Raw genomic sequence first — 20,384 nt, 5'->3', positions numbered from 1 at the left:
ATAGTCCACCCAGGTGAATGTAGACTAGTTAGCTGCTGATCATAGTCCACCCAGGTGAATGTAGGCGAGTTAGCTGCTGATCATAGGCCACCCAGGTGGATAGGGCTAGTTAGCTGCTGATCATAGGCCACCCAGGTGGATAGGGCTAGTTAGCTGCTGATCATAGGTCACCCAGGTGGATGTAGACTAGTTAGCTGCTGATCATAGGCCACCCAGGTGGATAAGGCTAGTTAGCTGCTGATCATAGGCCACCCAGGTGGATGTAGACTAGTTAGCTGCTGATCATAGTCCACCCAGGTGGATAGGGCTAGTTAGCTGCTGATCATAGTCCACCCAGGTGGATAGGGCTAGTTAGCTGCTGAACATAGTCCACCCAGGTGGATAGGGCTAGTTAGCTGCTGATCATAGTCCACCCAGGTGGATAGGGCTAGTTAGCTGCTGATCATAGTCCACCCAGGTTAATGTAGGCTAGTTAGCTGCTGATCATAGGCCACCCAGGTGGATAGGGCTAGTTAGCTGCTGATCATAGTCCACCCAGGTGAATGTAGACTAGTTAGCTGCTGATCGTAGTCCACCCAGGTGAATGTAGGCGAGTTAGCTGCTGATCATAGGCCACCCAGGTGGATAGGGCTAGTTAGCTGCTGATCATAGGCCACCCAGGTGGATAGGGCTAGTTAACTGCTGATCATAGGTCACCCAAGTGGATGTAGACTAGTTAGCTGCTGATCATAGGCCACCCAGGTGGATAGGGCTAGTTAGCTGCTGATCATAGTCCACCCAGGTGGATAGGGCTAGTTAGCTGCTGAACATAGTCCACCCAGGTGGATAGGGCTAGTTAGCTGCTGATCATAGTCCACCCAGGTGGATAGGGCTAGTTAGCTGCTGATCATAGGCCACCCAGGTGGATAGGGCTAGTTAGCTGCTGATCATAGGCCACCCAGGTGAATGTAGACTAGTTAGCTGCTGATCATAGGCCACCTAGGTGAATGTAGACTAGTTAGCTGCTGATCATAGTCCACCCAGGTGGATAGGGCTAGTTAGCTGCTGATCATAGTCCACCCAGGTGGATGTAGACTAGTTAGCTGCTGATCATAGTCCACCCAGGTGGATAGGGCTAGTTAGCTGCTGATCATAGTCCACCCAGGTTAATGTAGGCTAGTTAGCTGCTGATCATAGGCCACCCAGGTGGATAGGGCTAGTTAGCTGCTGATCATAGTCCACCCAGGTGAATGTAGACTAGTTAGCTGCTGATCGTAGTCCACCCAGGTGAATGTAGGCGAGTTAGCTGCTGATCATAGGCCACCCAGGTGGATAGGGCTAGTTAGCTGCTGATCATAGGCCACCCAGGTGGATAGGGCTAGTTAACTGCTGATCATAGGTCACCCAAGTGGATGTAGACTAGTTAGCTGCTGATCATAGGCCACCCAGGTGGATAAGGCTAGTTAGCTGCTGATCATAGGCCACCCAGGTGGATGTAGACTAGTTAGCTGCAGATCATAGTCCACCAAGTTGGATAGGGCTAGTTAGCTGCTGATCATAGTCCACCCAGGTGGATAGGGCTAGTTAGCTGCTGATCATAGTCCACCCAGGTGGATGTAGACTAGTTAGCTGCTGATCACAGGCCACCCAGGTGAATGTAGACCAGTTAGCTGCTGATCATAGTCCACCCAGGTGGATAGGGCTAGTTAGCTGCTGAACATAGTCCACCCAGGTGGATAGGGCTAGTTAGCTACTGATCATAGTCCACCCAGGTGGATAGGGCTAGTTAGCTGCTGATCATAGGCCACCCAGGTGGATAGGGCTAGTTAGCTGCTGATCATAGGCCACCCAGGTGAATGTAGACTAGTTAGCTGCTGATCATAGGCCACCTAGGTGAATGTAGACTAGTTAGCTGCTGATCATAGTCCACCCAGGTGGATAGGGCTGGTTAGCTGCTGATCATAGTCCACCCAGGTGGATAGGGCTGGTTAGCTGCTGATCATAGGCCACCCAGGTGGATAGGGCTAGTTAGCTGCTGATCATAGGCCACCCAGGTGAATGTAGACTAGTTAGCTGCTGATCATAGGCCACCTAGGTGAATGTAGACTAGTTAGCTGCTGATCATAGTCCACCCAGGTGGATAGGGCTAGTTAGCTGCTGATCATAGTCCACCCAGGTGGATGTAGAGTAGTTAGCTGCTGATCATAGTCCAACCAGGTGGATAGGGCTAGTTAGCTGCTGATCATAGTCCACCCAGGTGGATAGGGCTAGTTAGCTGCTGATCATAGTCCACCCAGGTGGATAGGGCTAGTTAGCTGCTGATCATAGTCCACCCAGGTGGATAGGGCTAGTTAGCTGCTGATCATAGGCCACCCAGGTGGATAGGGCTAGTTAGCTGCTGATCATAGTCCACCCAGGTGGATAGGGCTAGTTAGCTGCTGATCATAGGCCACCCAGGTGAATGTAGACTAGTTAGCTGCTGATCATAGTCCACCCAGGTGGATAGGGCTAGTTAGCTGCTGAACATAGTCCACCCAGGTGGATAGGGCTAGTTAGCTACTGATCATACACCCAGGTGGATAGGGCTAGTTAGCTGCTAATCATAGGCCACCCAGGTGGATAGGGCTAGTTAGCTGCTGATCATAGGCCACCCAGGTGAATGTAGACTAGTTAGCTGCTGATCATAGGCCACCTAGGTGAATGTAGACTAGTTAGCTGCTGATCATAGTCCACCCAGGTGGATAGGGCTAGTTAGCTGCTGATCATAGTCCACCCAGGTGGATGTAGACTAGTTAGCTGCTGATCATAGTCCACCCAGGTGGATAGGGCTAGTTAGCTGCTGATCATAGGCCACCCAGGTGAATGTAGACTAGTTAGCTGCTGATCATAGTCCACCCAGGTGGATAGGGCTAGTTAGCTGCTGATCATTGTCCACCCAGGTGGATAGGGCTAGTTGGCTGCTGATCATAGTCCACCCAGGTGGATGTAGACTAGTTAGCTGCTGATCATAGTCCACCCAGGTGGATAGGGCTAGTTAGCCGCTGAACATAGTCCACCCAGGTGGATAGGGCTAGTTAGCGGCTGATCATAGTCCCCCCAGGTGGATAGGGCTAGTTAGCTGCTGATCATAGGCCACCCAGGTGAATGTAGACTAGTTAGCGGCTGATCATAGTCCACCCAGGTGGATAGGGCTAGTTAGCTGCTGATCATAGTCCACCCAGGTGGATAGGGCTAGTTAGCTGCTGATCATTGTCCACCTAGGTGAATGTAGACTAGTTAGCTGCTGATCATAGGCCACCTAGGTGAATGTAGACTAGTTAGCTGCTGATCATAGGCCACCCAGGTGGATAGGGCTAGTTAGCTGCTGATCGTAGTCCACCCAGGTGAATGTAGACTAGTTAGCTGCTGATGATAGGCCACCCAGGTGGATAGGGCTAGTTAGCTGCTGATCATAGGCCACCCAGGTGGATAAGGCTATTTAGCTGCTGATCATAGGCCACCCAGGTGGATGTAGACTAGTTAGCTGCTGATCATAGTCCACCCAGGTGGATAGGGCTAGTTAGCTGCTGATCATAGTCCACCCAGGTGGATGTAGACTAGTTAGCTGCTGATCACAGGCCACCCAGGTGAATGTAGACTAGTTAGCTGCTGATCATAGTCCACCCAGGTGGATAGGGCTAGTTAGCTGCTGAACATAGTCCACCCAGGTGGATAGGGCTAGTTAGCTACTGATCATAGTCCACCCAGGTGGATAGGGCTAGTTAGCTGCTGATCATAGGCCACCCAGGTGGATAGGGCTAGTTAGCTGCTGATCATAGGCCACCCAGGTGAATGTAGACTAGTTAGCTGCTGATCATAGGCCACCTAGGTGAATGTAGACTAGTTAGCTGCTGATCATAGTCCACCCAGGTGGATAGGGCTGGTTAGCTGCTGATCATAGTCCACCCAGGTGGATAGGGCTGGTTAGCTGCTGATCATAGGCCACCCAGGTGGATAGGGCTAGTTAGCTGCTGATCATAGGCCACCCAGGTGAATGTAGACTAGTTAGCTGCTGATCATAGTCCACCCAGGTGGATAAGGCTAGTTAGCTGCTGATCATAGTCCACCCAGGTGGATGTAGACTAGTTAGCTGCTGATCATAGTCCACCCAGGTGGATAGGGCTAGTTAGCTGCTGATCATAGTCCACCCAGGTGGATAGGGCTAGTTAGCTGCTGATCATAGTCCACCCAGGTGGATAGGGCTAGTTAGCTGCTGATCATAGGCCACCCAGGTGAATGTAGACTAGTTAGCTGCTGATCATAGTCCACCCAGGTGGATAGGGCTAGTTAGCTGCTGAACATAGTCCACCCAGGTGGATAGGGCTAGTTAGCTACTGATCATAGTCCACCCAGGTGGATAGGGCTAGTTAGCTGCTGATCATAGTCCACCCAGGTGGATAGGGCTAGTTAGCTGCTGATCATAGGCCACCCAGGTGAATGTAGACTAGTTAGCTGCTGATCATAGGCCACCTAGGTGAATGTAGACTAGTTAGCTGCTGATCATAGTCCACCCAGGTGGATAGGGCTAGTTAGCTGCTGATCATAGTCCACCCAGGTGGATGTAGACTAGTTAGCTGCTGATCATAGTCCACCCAGGTGGATAGGGCTAGTTAGCTGCTGATCATAGTCCACCCAGGTGGATAGGGCTAGTTAGCTGCTGATCATAGTCCACCCAGGTGGATAGGGCTAGTTAGCTGCTGATCATAGGCCACCCAGGTGAATGTAGACTAGTTAGCTGCTGATCATAGTCCACCCAGGTGGATAGGGCTAGTTAGCTGCTGATCATTGTCCACCCAGGTGGATAGGGCTAGTTGGCTGCTGATCATAGTCCACCCAGGTGGATGTAGACTAGTTAGCTGCTAATCATAGTCCACCCAGGTGGATAGGGCTAGTTAGCCGCTGAACATAGTCCACCCAGGTGGATAGGGCTAGTTAGCGGCTGATCATAGTCCCCCCAGGTGGATAGTGCTAGTTAGCTGCTTATCATAGGCCACCCAGGTGAATGTAGACTAGTTAGCGGCTGATCATAGTCCACCCAGGTGGATAGGGCTAGTTAGCTGCTGATCATAGTCCACCCAGGTGGATAGGGCTAGTTAGCTGCTGATCATTGTCCACCTAGGTGAATGTAGACTAGTTAGCTGCTGATCATAGGCCACCTAGGTGAATGTAGACTAGTTAGCTGCTGATCATAGGCCACCCAGGTGGATAGGGCTAGTTAGCTGCTGATCGTAGTCCACCCAGGTGAATGTAGACTAGTTAGCTGCTGATCATAGGCCAGCCAGGTGGATAGGGCTAGTTAGCTGCTGATCATAGGCCACCCAGGTGGATAAGGCTATTTAGCTGCTGATCATAGGCCACCCAGGTGGATGTAGACTAGTTAGCTGCTGATCATAGTCCACCCAGGTGGATAGGGCTAGTTAGCTGCTGATCATAGGCCACCCAGGTGAATGTAGACTAGTTAGCTGCTGATCATAGTCCACCCAGGTGGATAGTGCTAGTTAGCTGCTGAACATAGTCCACCCAGGTGGATAGGGCTAGTTAGCTACTGATCATAGTCCACCCAGGTGGATAGGGCTAGTTAGCTGCTGATCATAGGCCACCCAGGTGGATAGGGCTAGTTAGCTGCTGATCATAGGCCACCCAGGTGAATGTAGACTAGTTAGCTGCTGATCATATGCCACCTAGGTGAATGTAGACTAGTTAGCTGCTGATCATAGTCCACCCAGGTCGATAGGGCTAGTTAGCTGCTGATCATAGTCCACCCAGGTGGATAGGGATGGTTAGCTGCTGATCATAGGCCACCCAGGTGGATAGGGCTAGTTAGCTGCTGATCATAGGCCACCCAGGTGAATGTAGACTAGTTAGCTGCTGATCATAGGCCACCTAGGTGAATGTAGACTAGTTAGCTGCTGATCATAGTCCACCCAGGTGGATAGGACTAGTTAGCTGCTGATCATAGTCCACCCAGGTGGATGTAGACTAGTTAGCTGCTGATCATAGTCCACCCAGGTGGATAGGGCTAGTTAGCTGCTGATCATAGTCCACCCAGGTGGATAGGGTTAGTTCGCTGCTGATCATAGTCCACCCAGGTGGATAGGGCTAGTTAGCTGCTGATCATAGGCCACCCAGGTGGATAGGGCTAGTTAGCTGCTGATCATAGTCCACCCAGGTGGATAGGGCTAGTTAGCTGCTGATCATAGGCCACCCAGGTGAATGTAGACTAGTTAGCTGCTGATCATAGTCCACCCAGGTGGATAGGGCTAGTTAGCTGCTGAACATAGTCCACCCAGGTGGATCGGGCTAGTTAGCTACTGATCATAGTCCACCCAGGTGGATAGGGCTAGTTAGCTGCTAATCATAGGCCACCCAGGTGGATAGGGCTAGTTAGCTGCTGATCATAGGCCACCCAGGTGAATGTAGACTAGTTAGCTGCTGATCATAGGCCACCCAGGTGGATAGGGCTAGTTAGCTGCTGATCTTAGTCCACCCAGGTGGATAGGGCTAGTTAGCTGCTGATCATAGGCCACCCAGGTGAATGTAGACTAGTTAGCTGCTGATCATAGTCCACCCAGGTGGATAGGGCTAGTTAGCTGCTGAACATAGTCCACCCAGGTGGATAGGGCTAGTTAGCTACTGATCATAGTCCACCCATGTGGATAGGGCTAGTTAGCTGCTGATCATAAGCCACCCAGGTGGATAGGGCTAGTTAGCTGCTGATCATAGGCCACCCAGGTGAATGTAGACTAGTTAGCTGCTGATCATAGGCCACCTAGGTGAATGTAGACTAGTTAGCTGCTGATCATAGTCCACCCAGGTGGATAGGGCTAGTTAGCTGCTGATCATAGTCCACCCAGGTGGATAGGGCTGGTTAGCTGCTGATCATAGGCCACCCAGGTGGATAGGGCTAGTCAGCTGCTGATCATAGGCCACCCAGGTGAATGTAGACTAGTTAGCTGCTGATCATAGGCCACCTAGGTGAATGTAGACTAGTTAGCTGCTGATCATAGTCCACCCAGGTGGATAGGGCTAGTTAGCTGCTGATCATAGTCCACCCAGGTGGATGTAGACTAGTTAGCTGCTGATCATAGTCCACCCAGGTGGATAGGGCTAGTTAGCTGCTGATCATAGTCAACCCAGGTGGATAGGGCTAGTTAGCTGCTGATCATAGTCCACCCAGGTGGATAGGGCTAGTTAGCTGCTGATCATAGTCCACCCAGGTGGATAGGGCTAGTTAGCTGCTGATCATAGTCCACCCAGGTGGATAGGGTTAGTTAGCTGCTGATCATAGTCCACCCAGGTGGATAGGGCTAGTTAGCTGCTGATCATAGGCCACCCAGGTGGATAGGGCTAGTTAGCTGCTGATCATAGTCCACCCAGGTGGATAGGGCTAGTTAGCTGCTGATCATAGGCCACCCAGGTGAATGTAGACTAGTTAGCTGCTGATCATAGTCCACCCAGGTGGATAAGGCTAGTTAGCTGCTGAACATAGTCCACCCAGGTGGATCGGGCTAGTTAGCTACTGATCATAGTCCACCCAGGTGGATAGGGCTAGTTAGCTGCTAATCATAGGCCACCCAGGTGGATAGGGCTAGTTAGCTGCTGATCATAGGCCACCCAGGTGAATGTAGACTAGTTAGCTGCTGATCATAGGCCACCTAGGTGAATGTAGACTAGTTAGCTGCTGATCATAGTCCACCCAGGTGGATAGGGCTAGTTAGCTGCTGATCATAGGCCACCCAGGTGAATGTAGACTAGTTAGCTGCTGATCATAGTCCACCCAGGTGGATAGGGCTAGTTAGCTGCTGAACATAGTCCACCCAGGTGGATAGGGCTAGTTAGCTACTGATCATAGTCCACCCAGGTGGATAGGGCTAGTTAGCTGCTAATCATAGGCCACCCAGGTGGATAGGGCTAGTTAGCTGCTGATCATAGGCCACCCAGGTGAATGTAGACTAGTTAGCTGCTGATCATAGGCCACCCAGGTGGATAGGGCTAGTTAGCTGCTGATCATAGGCCACCCAGGTGGATAAGGCTATTTAGCTGCTGATCATAGGCCACCCAGGTGGATGTAGACTAGTTAGCTGCTGATCATAGTCCACCCAGGTGGATAGGGCTAGTTAGCTGCTGATCATAGTCCACCCAGGTGGATAGGGCTGGTTAGCTGCTGATCATAGGCCACCCAGGTGGATAGGGCTAGTTAGCTGCTGATCATAGGCCACCCAGGTGAATGTAGACTAGTTAGCTGCTGATCATAGGCCACCTAGGTGAATGTAGACTAGTTAGCTGCTGATCATAGTCCACCCAGGTGGATAGGGCTAGTTAGCTGCTGATCATAGTCCACCCAGGTGGATGTAGACTAGTTAGCTGCTGATCATAGTCCACCCAGGTGGATAGGGCTAGTTAGCTGCTGATCATAGTCCACCCAGGTGGATAGGGCTAGTTAGCTACTGATCATAGTCCACCCAGGTGGATAGGGCTAGTTAGCTGCTGATCATAGTCCACCCAGGTGGATAGGGCTAGTTAGCTGCTGATCATAGGCCACCCAGGTGGATAGGGCTAGTTAGCTGCTGATCATAGGCCACCCAGGTGAATGTAGACTAGTTAGCTGCTGATCATAGTCCACCCAGGTGGATAGTGCTAGTTAGCTGCTGATCATAGGCCACCCAGGTGAATGTAGACTAGTTAGCTGCTGATCATAGGCCACCCAGGTGGATAGTGCTAGTTAGCTGCTGATCATAGGCCACCCAGGTGAATGTAGACTAGTTAGCGGCTGATCATAGTCCACCCAGGTGGATAGGGCTAGTTAGCTGCTGATCATAGTCCACCCAGGTGGATAGGGCTAGTTAGCTGCTGATCATTGTCCACCTAGGTGAATGTAGACTAGTTAGCTGCTGATCATAGGCCACCTAGGTGAATGTAGACTAGTTAGCTGCTGATCATAGGCCACCCAGGTGGATAGGGCTAGTTAGCTGCTGATCGTAGTCCACCCAGGTGAATGTAGACTAGTTAGCTGCTGATCATAGGCCAGCCAGGTGGATAGGGCTAGTTAGCTGCTGATCATAGGCCACCCAGGTGGATAAGGCTATTTAGCTGCTGATCATAGGCCACCCAGGTGGATGTAGACTAGTTAGCTGCTGATCATAGTCCACCCAGGTGGATAGGGCTAGTTAGCTGCTGATCATAGGCCACCCAGGTGAATGTAGACTAGTTAGCTGCTGATCATAGTCCACCCAGGTGGATAGTGCTAGTTAGCTGCTGAACATAGTCCACCCAGGTGGATAGGGCTAGTTAGCTACTGATCATAGTCCACCCAGGTGGATAGGGCTAGTTAGCTGCTGATCATAGGCCACCCAGGTGGATAGGGCTAGTTAGCTGCTGATCATAGGCCACCCAGGTGAATGTAGACTAGTTAGCTGCTGATCATATGCCACCTAGGTGAATGTAGACTAGTTAGCTGCTGATCATAGTCCACCCAGGTCGATAGGGCTAGTTAGCTGCTGATCATAGTCCACCCAGGTGGATAGGGCTGGTTAGCTGCTGATCATAGGCCACCCAGGTGGATAGGGCTAGTTAGCTGCTGATCATAGGCCACCCAGGTGAATGTAGACTAGTTAGCTGCTGATCATAGGCCACCTAGGTGAATGTAGACTAGTTAGCTGCTGATCATAGTCCACCCAGGTGGATAGGACTAGTTAGCTGCTGATCATAGTCCACCCAGGTGGATGTAGACTAGTTAGCTGCTGATCATAGTCCACCCAGGTGGATAGGGCTAGTTAGCTGCTGATCATAGTCCACCCAGGTGGATAGGGCTAGTTAGCTGCTGATCATAGTCCACCCAGGAGAATAGGGTTAGTTAGCTGCTGATCATAGTCCACCCAGGTGGATAGGGCTAGTTAGCTGCTGATCATAGGCCACCCAGGTGGATAGGGCTAGTTAGCTGCTGATCATAGTCCACCCAGGTGGATAGGGCTAGTTAGCTGCTGATCATAGGCCACCCAGGTGAATGTAGACTAGTTAGCTGCTGATCATAGTCCACCCAGGTGGATAGGGCTAGTTAGCTGCTGAACATAGTCCACCCAGGTGGATCGGGCTAGTTAGCTACTGATCATAGTCCACCCAGGTGGATAGGGCTAGTTAGCTGCTAATCATAGGCCACCCAGGTGGATAGGGCTAGTTAGCTGCTGATCATAGGCCACCCAGGTGAATGTAGACTAGTTAGCTGCTGATCATAGGCCACCCAGGTGGATAGGGCTAGTTAGCTGCTGATCTTAGTCCACCCAGGTGGATAGGGCTAGTTAGCTGCTGATCATAGGCCACCCAGGTGAATGTAGACTAGTTAGCTGCTGATCATAGTCCACCCAGGTGGATAGGGCTAGTTAGCTGCTGAACATAGTCCACCCAGGTGGATAGGGCTAGTTAGCTACTGATCATAGTCCACCCATGTGGATAGGGCTAGTTAGCTGCTGATCATAAGCCACCCAGGTGGATAGGGCTAGTTAGCTGCTGATCATAGGCCACCCAGGTGAATGTAGACTAGTTAGCTGCTGATCATAGGCCACCTAGGTGAATGTAGACTAGTTAGCTGCTGATCATAGTCCACCCAGGTGGATAGGACTAGTTAGCTGCTGATCATAGTCCACCCAGGTGGATGTAGACTAGTTAGCTGCTGATCATAGTCCACCCAGGTGGATAGGGCTAGTTAGCTGCTGATCATAGTCCACCCAGGTGGATAGGGCTAGTTAGCTGCTGATCATAGTCCACCCAGGTGGATAGGGTTAGTTAGCTGCTGATCATAGTCCACCCAGGTGGATAGGGCTAGTTAGCTGCTGATCATAGGCCACCCAGGTGGATAGGGCTAGTTAGCTGCTGATCATAGTCCACCCAGGTGGATAGGGCTAGTTAGCTGCTGATCATAGGCCACCCAGGTGAATGTAGACTAGTTAGCTGCTGATCATAGTCCACCCAGGTGGATAGGGCTAGTTAGCTGCTGAACATAGTCCACCCAGGTGGATCGGGCTAGTTAGCTACTGATCATAGTCCACCCAGGTGGATAGGGCTAGTTAGCTGCTAATCATAGGCCACCCAGGTGGATAGGGCTAGTTAGCTGCTGATCATAGGCCACCCAGGTGAATGTAGACTAGTTAGCTGCTGATCATAGGCCACCCAGGTGGATAGGGCTAGTTAGCTGCTGATCTTAGTCCACCCAGGTGGATAGGGCTAGTTAGCTGCTGATCATAGGCCACCCAGGTGAATGTAGACTAGTTAGCTGCTGATCATAGTCCACCCAGGTGGATAGGGCTAGTTAGCTGCTGAACATAGTCCACCCAGGTGGATAGGGCTAGTTAGCTACTGATCATAGTCCACCCATGTGGATAGGGCTAGTTAGCTGCTGATCATAAGCCACCCAGGTGGATAGGGCTAGTTAGCTGCTGATCATAGGCCACCCAGGTGAATGTAGACTAGTTAGCTGCTGATCATAGGCCACCTAGGTGAATGTAGACTAGTTAGCTGCTGATCATAGTCCACCCAGGTGGATAGGGCTAGTTAGCTGCTGATCATAGTCCACCCAGGTGGATAGGGCTGGTTAGCTGCTGATCATAGGCCACCCAGGTGGATAGGGCTAGTTAGCTGCTGATCATAGGCCACCCAGGTGAATGTAGACTAGTTAGCTGCTGATCATAGGCCACCTAGGTGAATGTAGACTAGTTAGCTGCTGATCATAGTCCACCCAGGTGGATAGGGCTAGTTAGCTGCTGATCATAGTCCACCCAGGTGGATGTAGACTAGTTAGCTGCTGATCATAGTCCACCCAGGTGGATAGGGCTAGTTAGCTGCTGATCATAGTCCACCCAGGTGGATAGGGCTAGTTAGCTGCTGATCATAGTCCACCCAGGTGGATAGGGCTAGTTAGCTGCTGATCATAGTCCACCCAGGTGGATAGGGCTAGTTAGCTGCTGATCATAGTCCACCCAGGTGGATAGGGTTAGTTAGCTGCTGATCATAGTCCACCCAGGTGGATAGGGCTAGTTAGCTGCTGATCATAGGCCACCCAGGTGGATAGGGCTAGTTAGCTGCTGATCATAGTCCACCCAGGTGGATAGGGCTAGTTAGCTGCTGATCATAGGCCACCCAGGTGAATGTAGACTAGTTAGCTGCTGATCATAGTCCACCCAGGTGGATAGGGCTAGTTAGCTGCTGATCATAGTCCACCCAGGTGGATAGGGCTGGTTAGCTGCTGATCATAGGCCACCCAGGTGGATAGGGCTAGTTAGCTGCTGATCATAGGCCACCCAGGTGAATGTAGACTAGTTAGCTGCTGATCATAGGCCACCTAGGTGAATGTAGACTAGTTAGCTGCTGATCATAGTCCACCCAGGTGGATAGGGCTAGTTAGCTGCTGATCATAGTCCACCCAGGTGGATAGGACTAGTTAGCTGCTGATCATAGTCCACCCATTCGGATAGGGCTAGTTAGCTGCTGATCATAGTCCACCCAGGTGGATAGGGCTAGTTAGCTGCTGATCATAGTCCACCCAGGTGGATAGGGTTAGTTAGCTGCTGATCATAGTCCACCCAGGTGGATAGGGCTAGTTAGCTGCTGATCATAGGCCACCCAGGTGGATAGGGCTAGTTAGCTGCTGATCATAGTCCACCCAGGTGGATAGGGCTAGTTAGCTGCTGATCATAGGCCACCCAGGTGAATGTAGACTAGTTAGCTGCTGATCATAGTCCACCCAGGTGGATAGGGCTAGTTAGCTGCTGAACATAGTCCACCCAGGTGGATCGGGCTAGTTAGCTACTGATCATAGTCCACCCAGGTGGATAGGGCTAGTTAGCTGCTAATCATAGGCCACCCAGGTGGATAGGGCTAGTTAGCTGCTGATCATAGGCCACCCAGGTGAATGTAGACTAGTTAGCTGCTGATCATAGGCCACCCAGGTGGATAGGGCTAGTTAGCTGCTGATCTTAGTCCACCCAGGTGGATAGGGCTAGTTAGCTGCTGATCATAGGCCACCCAGGTGAATGTAGACTAGTTAGCTGCTGATCATAGTCCACCCAGGTGGATAGGGCTAGTTAGCTGCTGAACATAGTCCACCCAGGTGGATAGGGCTATTTAGCTACTGATCATAGTCCACCCATGTGGATAGGGCTAGTTAGCTGCTGATCATAAGCCACCCAGGTGGATAGGGCTAGTTAGCTGCTGATCATAGGCCACCCAGGTGAATGTAGACTAGTTAGCTGCTGATCATAGGCCACCTAGGTGAATGTAGACTAGTTAGCTGCTGATCATAGTCCACCCAGGTGGATAGGGCTAGTTAGCTGCTGATCATAGTCCACCCAGGTGGATAGGGCTGGTTAGCTGCTGATCATAGGCCACCCAGGTGGATAGGGCTAGTTAGCTGCTGATCATAGGCCACCTAGGTGAATGTAGACTAGTTAGCTGCTGATCATAGTCCACCCAGGTGGATAGGGCTAGTTAGCTGCTGATCATAGGCCACCCAGGTGAATGTAGACTAGTTAGCTGCTGATCATAGTCCACCCAGGTGGATAGGGCTAGTTAGCTGCTGAACATAGTCCACCCAGGTGGATAGGGCTAGTTAGCTACTGATCATAGTCCACCCAGGTGGATAGGGCTAGTTAGCTGCTAATCATAGGCCACCCAGGTGGATAGGGCTAGTTAGCTGCTGATCATAGGCCACCCAGGTGAATGTAGACTAGTTAGCTGCTGATCATAGGCCACCCAGGTGGATAAGGCTATTTAGCTGCTGATCATAGGCCACCCAGGTGGATGTAGACTAGTTAGCTGCTGATGATAGTCCACCCAGGTGGATAGGGCTAGTTAGCTGCTGATCATAGTCCACCCAGGTGGATAGGGCTGGTTAGCTGCTGATCATAGGCCACCCAGGTGGATAGGGCTAGTTAGCTGCTGATCATAGGCCACCCAGGTGAATGTAGACTAGTTAGCTGCTGATCATAGGGCACCTAGGTGAATGTAGACTAGTTAGCTGCTGATCATAGTCCACCCAGGTGGATAGGGCTAGTTAGCTGCTGATCATAGTCCACCCAGGTGGATGTAGACTAGTTAGCTGCTGATCATAGTCCACCCAGGTGGATAGGGCTAGTTAGCTGCTGATCATAGTCCACCCAGGTGGATAGGGCTAGTTAGCTTCTGATCATAGTCCACCCAGGTGGATAGGGCTAGTTAGCTGCTGATCATAGTCCACCCAGGTGGATAGGGCTAGTTAGCTGCTGATCATAGGCCACCCAGGTGGATAGGGCTAGTTAGCTGCTGATCATAGTCCACCCAGGTGGATAGGGCTAGTTAGCTGCTGATCATAGGCCACCCAGGTGAATGTAGACTAGTTAGCTGCTGATCATAGTCCACCCAGGTGGATAGGGCTAGTTAGCTGCTGATCATAGGCCACCCAGGTGAATGTAGACTAGTTAGCTGCTGATCATAGGCCACCTAGGTGAATGTAGACTAGTTAGCTGCTGATCATAGTCCACCCAGGTGGATAGGGCTAGTTAGCTGCTGATCATAGGCCACCCAGGTGAATGTAGACTAGTTAGCTGCTGATCATAGTCCACCCAGGTGGATAGGACTAGTTAGCTGCTGAACATAGTCCACCCAGGTGGATAGGGCTAGTTAGCTACTGATCATAGTCCACCCAGGTGGATAGGGCTAGTTAGCTGCTAATCATAGGCCACCCAGGTGGATAGGGCTAGTTAGCTGCTGATCATAGGCCACCTAGGTGAATGTAGACTAGTTAGCTGCTGATCATAGGCCACCCAGGTGGATAGGGCTAGTTAGCTGCTGATCATAGGCCACCCAGGTGGATAAGGCTATTTAGCTGCTGATCATAGGCCACCCAGGTGGATGTAGACTAGTTAGCTGCTGATCATAATCCACCCAGGTGGATAGGGCTAGTTACCTGCTGATCATAGGCCACCCAGGTGGATAGGGCTAGTTAGCTGCTGATCATAGTCCACCCAGGTGGATAGGGCTAGTTAGCTGCTGATCATAGGCCACCCAGGTGAATGTAGACTAGTTAGCTGCTGATCATAGTCCACCCAGGTGGATAGGGCTAGTTAGCTGCTGAACATAGTCCAACCAGGTGGATAGGGCTAGTTAGCTACTGATCATAGTCCACCCAGGTGGATAGGGCTAGTTAGCTGCTGATCATAGGCCACCCAGGTGGATAGGGCTAGTTAGCTGCTGATCATAGGCCACCCAGTTGAATGTAGACTAGTTAGCTGCTGATCATAGGCCACCTAGGTGAATGTAGACTAGTTAGCTGCTGATCATAGTCCACCCAGGTGGATAGGGCTAGTTAGCTGCTGATCATAGTTCACCCAGGTGGATACAGCTGGTTAGCTGCTGATCATAGGCCACCCAGGTGGATAGGGCTAGTTAGCTGCTGATCATAGGCCACCCAGGTGAATGTAGACTAGTTAGCTGCTGATCATAGGCCACCTAGGTGAATGTAGACTAGTTAGCTGCTGATCATAGTCCACCCAGGTGGATAGGGCTAGTTAGCTGCTGATCATAGTCCACCCAGGTGGATGTAGACTAGTTAGCTGCTGATCATAGTCCACACTGGTGGATAGGGCTAGTTAGCTGCTGATCATAGTCCACCCAGGTGGATAGGGCTAGTTAGCTGCTGATCATAGTCCACCCAGGTGGATAGGGCTAGTTAGCTGCTGATCATAGTCCACCCAGGTGGATAGGGCTAGTTAGCTGCTGATCATAGGCCACCCAGGTGGATAGGGCTAGTTAGCTGCTGATCATAGTCCACCCAGGTGGATAGGGCTAGTTAGCTGCTGATCATAGTCCACCCAGGTGGATAGGGCTAGTTAGCTGCTGAACATAGTCCACCCAGGTGGATAGGGCTAGTTAGCTGCTGATCATAGGCCACCCAGGTGAATGTAGACTAGTTAGCTGCTGATCATAGTCCACCCAGGTGGATAGGACTAGTTAGCTGCTGAACATAGTCCACCCAGGTGGATAGGGCTAGTTAGCTACTGATCATAGTCCACCCAGGTGGATAGGGCTAGTTAGCTGCTAATCATAGGCCACCCAGGTGGATAGGGCTAGTTAGCTGCTGATCATAGGCCACCTAGGTGAATGTAGACTAGTTAGCTGCTGATCATAGGCCACCCAGGTGGATAGGGCTAGTTAGCTGCTGATCATAGGCCACCCAGGTGGATAAGGCTATTTAGCTGCTGATCATAGGCCACCCAGGTGGATGTAGACTAGTTAGCTGCTGATCATAATCCACCCAGGTGGATAGGGCTAGTTAGCTGCTGATCATAGTCCACCCAGGTGGATAGGGCTGGTTAGCTGCTGATCATAGGCCACCCAGGTGGATAGGGCTAGTTAGCTGCTGATCATAGGCCACCCAGGTGAATGTAGACTAGTTAGCTGCTGATCATAGGCCACCTAGGTGAATGTAGACTAGTTAGCTGCTGATCATAGTCCACCCAGGTGGATAGGGCTAGTTAGCTGCTGATCATAGTCCACCCAGGTGGATAGGACTAGTTAGCTGCTGATCATAGTCCACCCATTCGGATAGGGCTAGTTAGCTGCTGATCATAGTCCACCCAGGTGGATAGGGCTAGTTAGCTGCTGATCATAGTCCACCCAGGTGGATAGGGTTAGTTAGCTGCTGATCATAGTCCACCCAGGTGGATAGGGCTAGTTAGCTGCTGATCATAGGCCACCCAGGTGGATAGGGCTAGTTAGCTGCTGATCATAGTCCACCCAGGTGGATAGGGCTAGTTAGCTGCTGATCATAGGCCACCCAGGTGAATGTAGACTAGTTAGCTGCTGATCATAGTCCACCCAGGTGGATAGGGCTAGTTAGCTGCTGAACATAGTCCACCCAGGTGGATCGGGCTAGTTAGCTACTGATCATAGTCCACCCAGGTGGATAGGGCTAGTTAGCTGCTAATCATAGGCCACCCAGGTGGATAGGGCTAGTTAGCTGCTGATCATAGGCCACCCAGGTGAATGTAGACTAGTTAGCTGCTGATCATAGGCCACCCAGGTGGATAGGGCTAGTTAGCTGCTGATCTTAGTCCACCCAGGTGGATAGGGCTAGTTAGCTGCTGATCATAGGCCACCCAGGTGAATGTAGACTAGTTAGCTGCTGATCATAGTCCACCCAGGTGGATAGGGCTAGTTAGCTGCTGAACATAGTCCACCCAGGTGGATAGGGCTATTTAGCTACTGATCATAGTCCACCCATGTGGATAGGGCTAGTTAGCTGCTGATCATAAGCCACCCAGGTGGATAGGGCTAGTTAGCTGCTGATCATAGGCCACCCAGGTGAATGTAGACTAGTTAGCTGCTGATCATAGGCCACCTAGGTGAATGTAGACTAGTTAGCTGCTGATCATAGTCCACCCAGGTGGATAGGGCTAGTTAGCTGCTGATCATAGTCCACCCAGGTGGATAGGGCTGGTTAGCTGCTGATCATAGGCCACCCAGGTGGATAGGGCTAGTTAGCTGCTGATCATAGGCCACCTAGGTGAATGTAGACTAGTTAGCTGCTGATCATAGTCCACCCAGGTGGATAGGGCTAGTTAGCTGCTGATCATAGGCCACCCAGGTGAATGTAGACTAGTTAGCTGCTGATCATAGTCCACCCAGGTGGATAGGGCTAGTTAGCTGCTGAACATAGTCCACCCAGGTGGATAGGGCTAGTTAGCTACTGATCATAGTCCACCCAGGTGGATAGGGCTAGTTAGCTGCTAATCATAGGCTACCCAGGTGGATAGGGCTAGTTAGCTGCTGATCATAGGCCACCCAGGTGAATGTAGACTAGTTAGCTGCTGATCATAGGCCACCCAGGTGGATAAGGCTATTTAGCTGCTGATCATAGGCCACCCAGGTGGATGTAGACTAGTTAGCTGCTGATGATAGTCCACCCAGGTGGATAGGGCTAGTTAGCTGCTGATCATAGTCCACCCAGGTGGATAGGGCTGGTTAGCTGCTGATCATAGGCCACCCAGGTGGATAGGGCTAGTTAGCTGCTGATCATAGGCCACCCAGGTGAATGTAGACTAGTTAGCTGCTGATCATAGGCCACCTAGGTGAATGTAGACTAGTTAGCTGCTGATCATAGTCCACCCAGGTGGATAGGGCTAGTTAGCTGCTGATCATAGTCCACCCAGGTGGATGTAGACTAGTTAGCTGCTGATCATAGTCCACCCAGGTGGATAGGGCTAGTTAGCTGCTGATCATAGTCCACCCAGGTGGATAGGGCTAGTTAGCTTCTGATCATAGTCCACCCAGGTGGATAGGGCTAGTTAGCTGCTGATCATAGTCCACCCAGGTGGATAGGGCTAGTTAGCTGCTGATCATAGGCCACCCAGGTGGATAGGGCTAGTTAGCTGCTGATCATAGTCCACCCAGGTGGATAGGGCTAGTTAGCTGCTGATCATAGGCCACCCAGGTGAATGTAGACTAGTTAGCTGCTGATCATAGTCCACCCAGGTGGATAGGGCTAGTTAGCTGCTGATCATAGGCCACCCAGGTGAATGTAGACTAGTTAGCTGCTGATCATAGGCCACCTAGGTGAATGTAGACTAGTTAGCTGCTGATCATAGTCCACCCAGGTGGATAGGGCTAGTTAGCTGCTGATCATAGGCCACCCAGGTGAATGTAGACTAGTTAGCTGCTGATCATAGTCCACCCAGGTGGATAGGACTAGTTAGCTGCTGAACATAGTCCACCCAGGTGGATAGGGCTAGTTAGCTACTGATCATAGTCCACCCAGGTGGATAGGGCTAGTTAGCTGCTAATCATAGGCCACCCAGGTGGATAGGGCTAGTTAGCTGCTGATCATAGGCCACCTAGGTGAATGTAGACTAGTTAGCTGCTGATCATAGGCCACCCAGGTGGATAGGGCTAGTTAGCTGCTGATCATAGGCCACCCAGGTGGATAAGGCTATTTAGCTGCTGATCATAGGCCACCCAGGTGGATGTAGACTAGTTAGCTGCTGATCATAATCCACCCAGGTGGATAGGGCTAGTTACCTGCTGATCATAGGCCACCCAGGTGGATAGGGCTAGTTAGCTGCTGATCATAGTCCACCCAGGTGGATAGGGCTAGTTAGCTGCTGATCATAGGCCACCCAGGTGAATGTAGACTAGTTAGCTGCTGATCATAGTCCACCCAGGTGGATAGGGCTAGTTAGCTGCTGAACATAGTCCAACCAGGTGGATAGGGCTAGTTAGCTACTGATCATAGTCCACCCAGGTGGATAGGGCTAGTTAGCTGCTGATCATAGGCCACCCAGGTGGATAGGGCTAGTTAGCTGCTGATCATAGGCCACCCAGTTGAATGTAGACTAGTTAGCTGCTGATCATAGGCCACCTAGGTGAATGTAGACTAGTTAGCTGCTGATCATAGTCCACCCAGGTGGATAGGGCTAGTTAGCTGCTGATCATAGTTCACCCAGGTGGATACAGCTGGTTAGCTGCTGATCATAGGCCACCCAGGTGGATAGGGCTAGTTAGCTGCTGATCATAGGCCACCCAGGTGAATGTAGACTAGTTAGCTGCTGATCATAGGCCACCTAGGTGAATGTAGACTAGTTAGCTGCTGATCATAGTCCACCCAGGTGGATAGGGCTAGTTAGCTGCTGATCATAGTCCACCCAGGTGGATGTAGACTAGTTAGCTGCTGATCATAGTCCACACTGGTGGATAGGGCTAGTTAGCTGCTGATCATAGTCCACCCAGGTGGATAGGGCTAGTTAGCTGCTGATCATAGTCCACCCAGGTGGATAGGGCTAGTTAGCTGCTGATCATAGTCCACCCAGGTGGATAGGGCTAGTTAGCTGCTGATCATAGGCCACCCAGGTGGATAGGGCTAGTTAGCTGCTGATCATAGTCCACCCAGGTGGATAGGGCTAGTTAGCTGCTGATCATAGTCCACCCAGGTGGATAGGGCTAGTTAGCTGCTGAACATAGTCCACCCAGGTGGATAGGGCTAGTTAGCTACTGATCATAGGCCACCCAGGTGGATAGGGCTAGTTAGCTGCTAATCATAGGCCACCCAGGTGGATAGGGCTAGTTAGCTGCTGATCATAGGCCACCCAGGTGAATGTAGACTAGTTAGCTGCTGATCATAGGCCACCTAGGTGAATGTAGACTAGTTAGCTGCTGATCATAGTCCACCCAGGTGGATAGGGCTAGTTAGCTTCTGATCATAGTCCACCCAGGTGGATAGGGCTGGTTAGCTGCTGATCATAGGCCACCCAGGTGGATAGGGCTAGTTAGCTGCTGATCATAGGCCACCCAGGTGAATGTAGACTAGTTAGCTGCTGATCATAGGCCACCTAGGTGAATGTAGACTA

At 51.2% G+C, this 20,384-nt stretch overlaps 1 protein-coding gene across 1 annotated transcript in view; it reads left to right on the top strand.

Annotated features, from left to right (window-relative positions):
• The window catches only part of LOC106570739 (beta-3 adrenergic receptor), a 38,753-nt gene that overhangs the window by 15,986 nt on the left and 2,383 nt on the right, over positions 1 to 20,384 (top strand). The window lies entirely within an intron of this gene.

The sequence above is a fragment of the Salmo salar genome, chromosome ssa09 (assembly GCF_905237065.1).
Source record: "Salmo salar chromosome ssa09, Ssal_v3.1, whole genome shotgun sequence".
Classification (NCBI taxonomy): Eukaryota; Metazoa; Chordata; class Actinopteri; order Salmoniformes; family Salmonidae; genus Salmo; species Salmo salar.
This window is presented reverse-complemented; position numbering and strand designations above follow the sequence as displayed.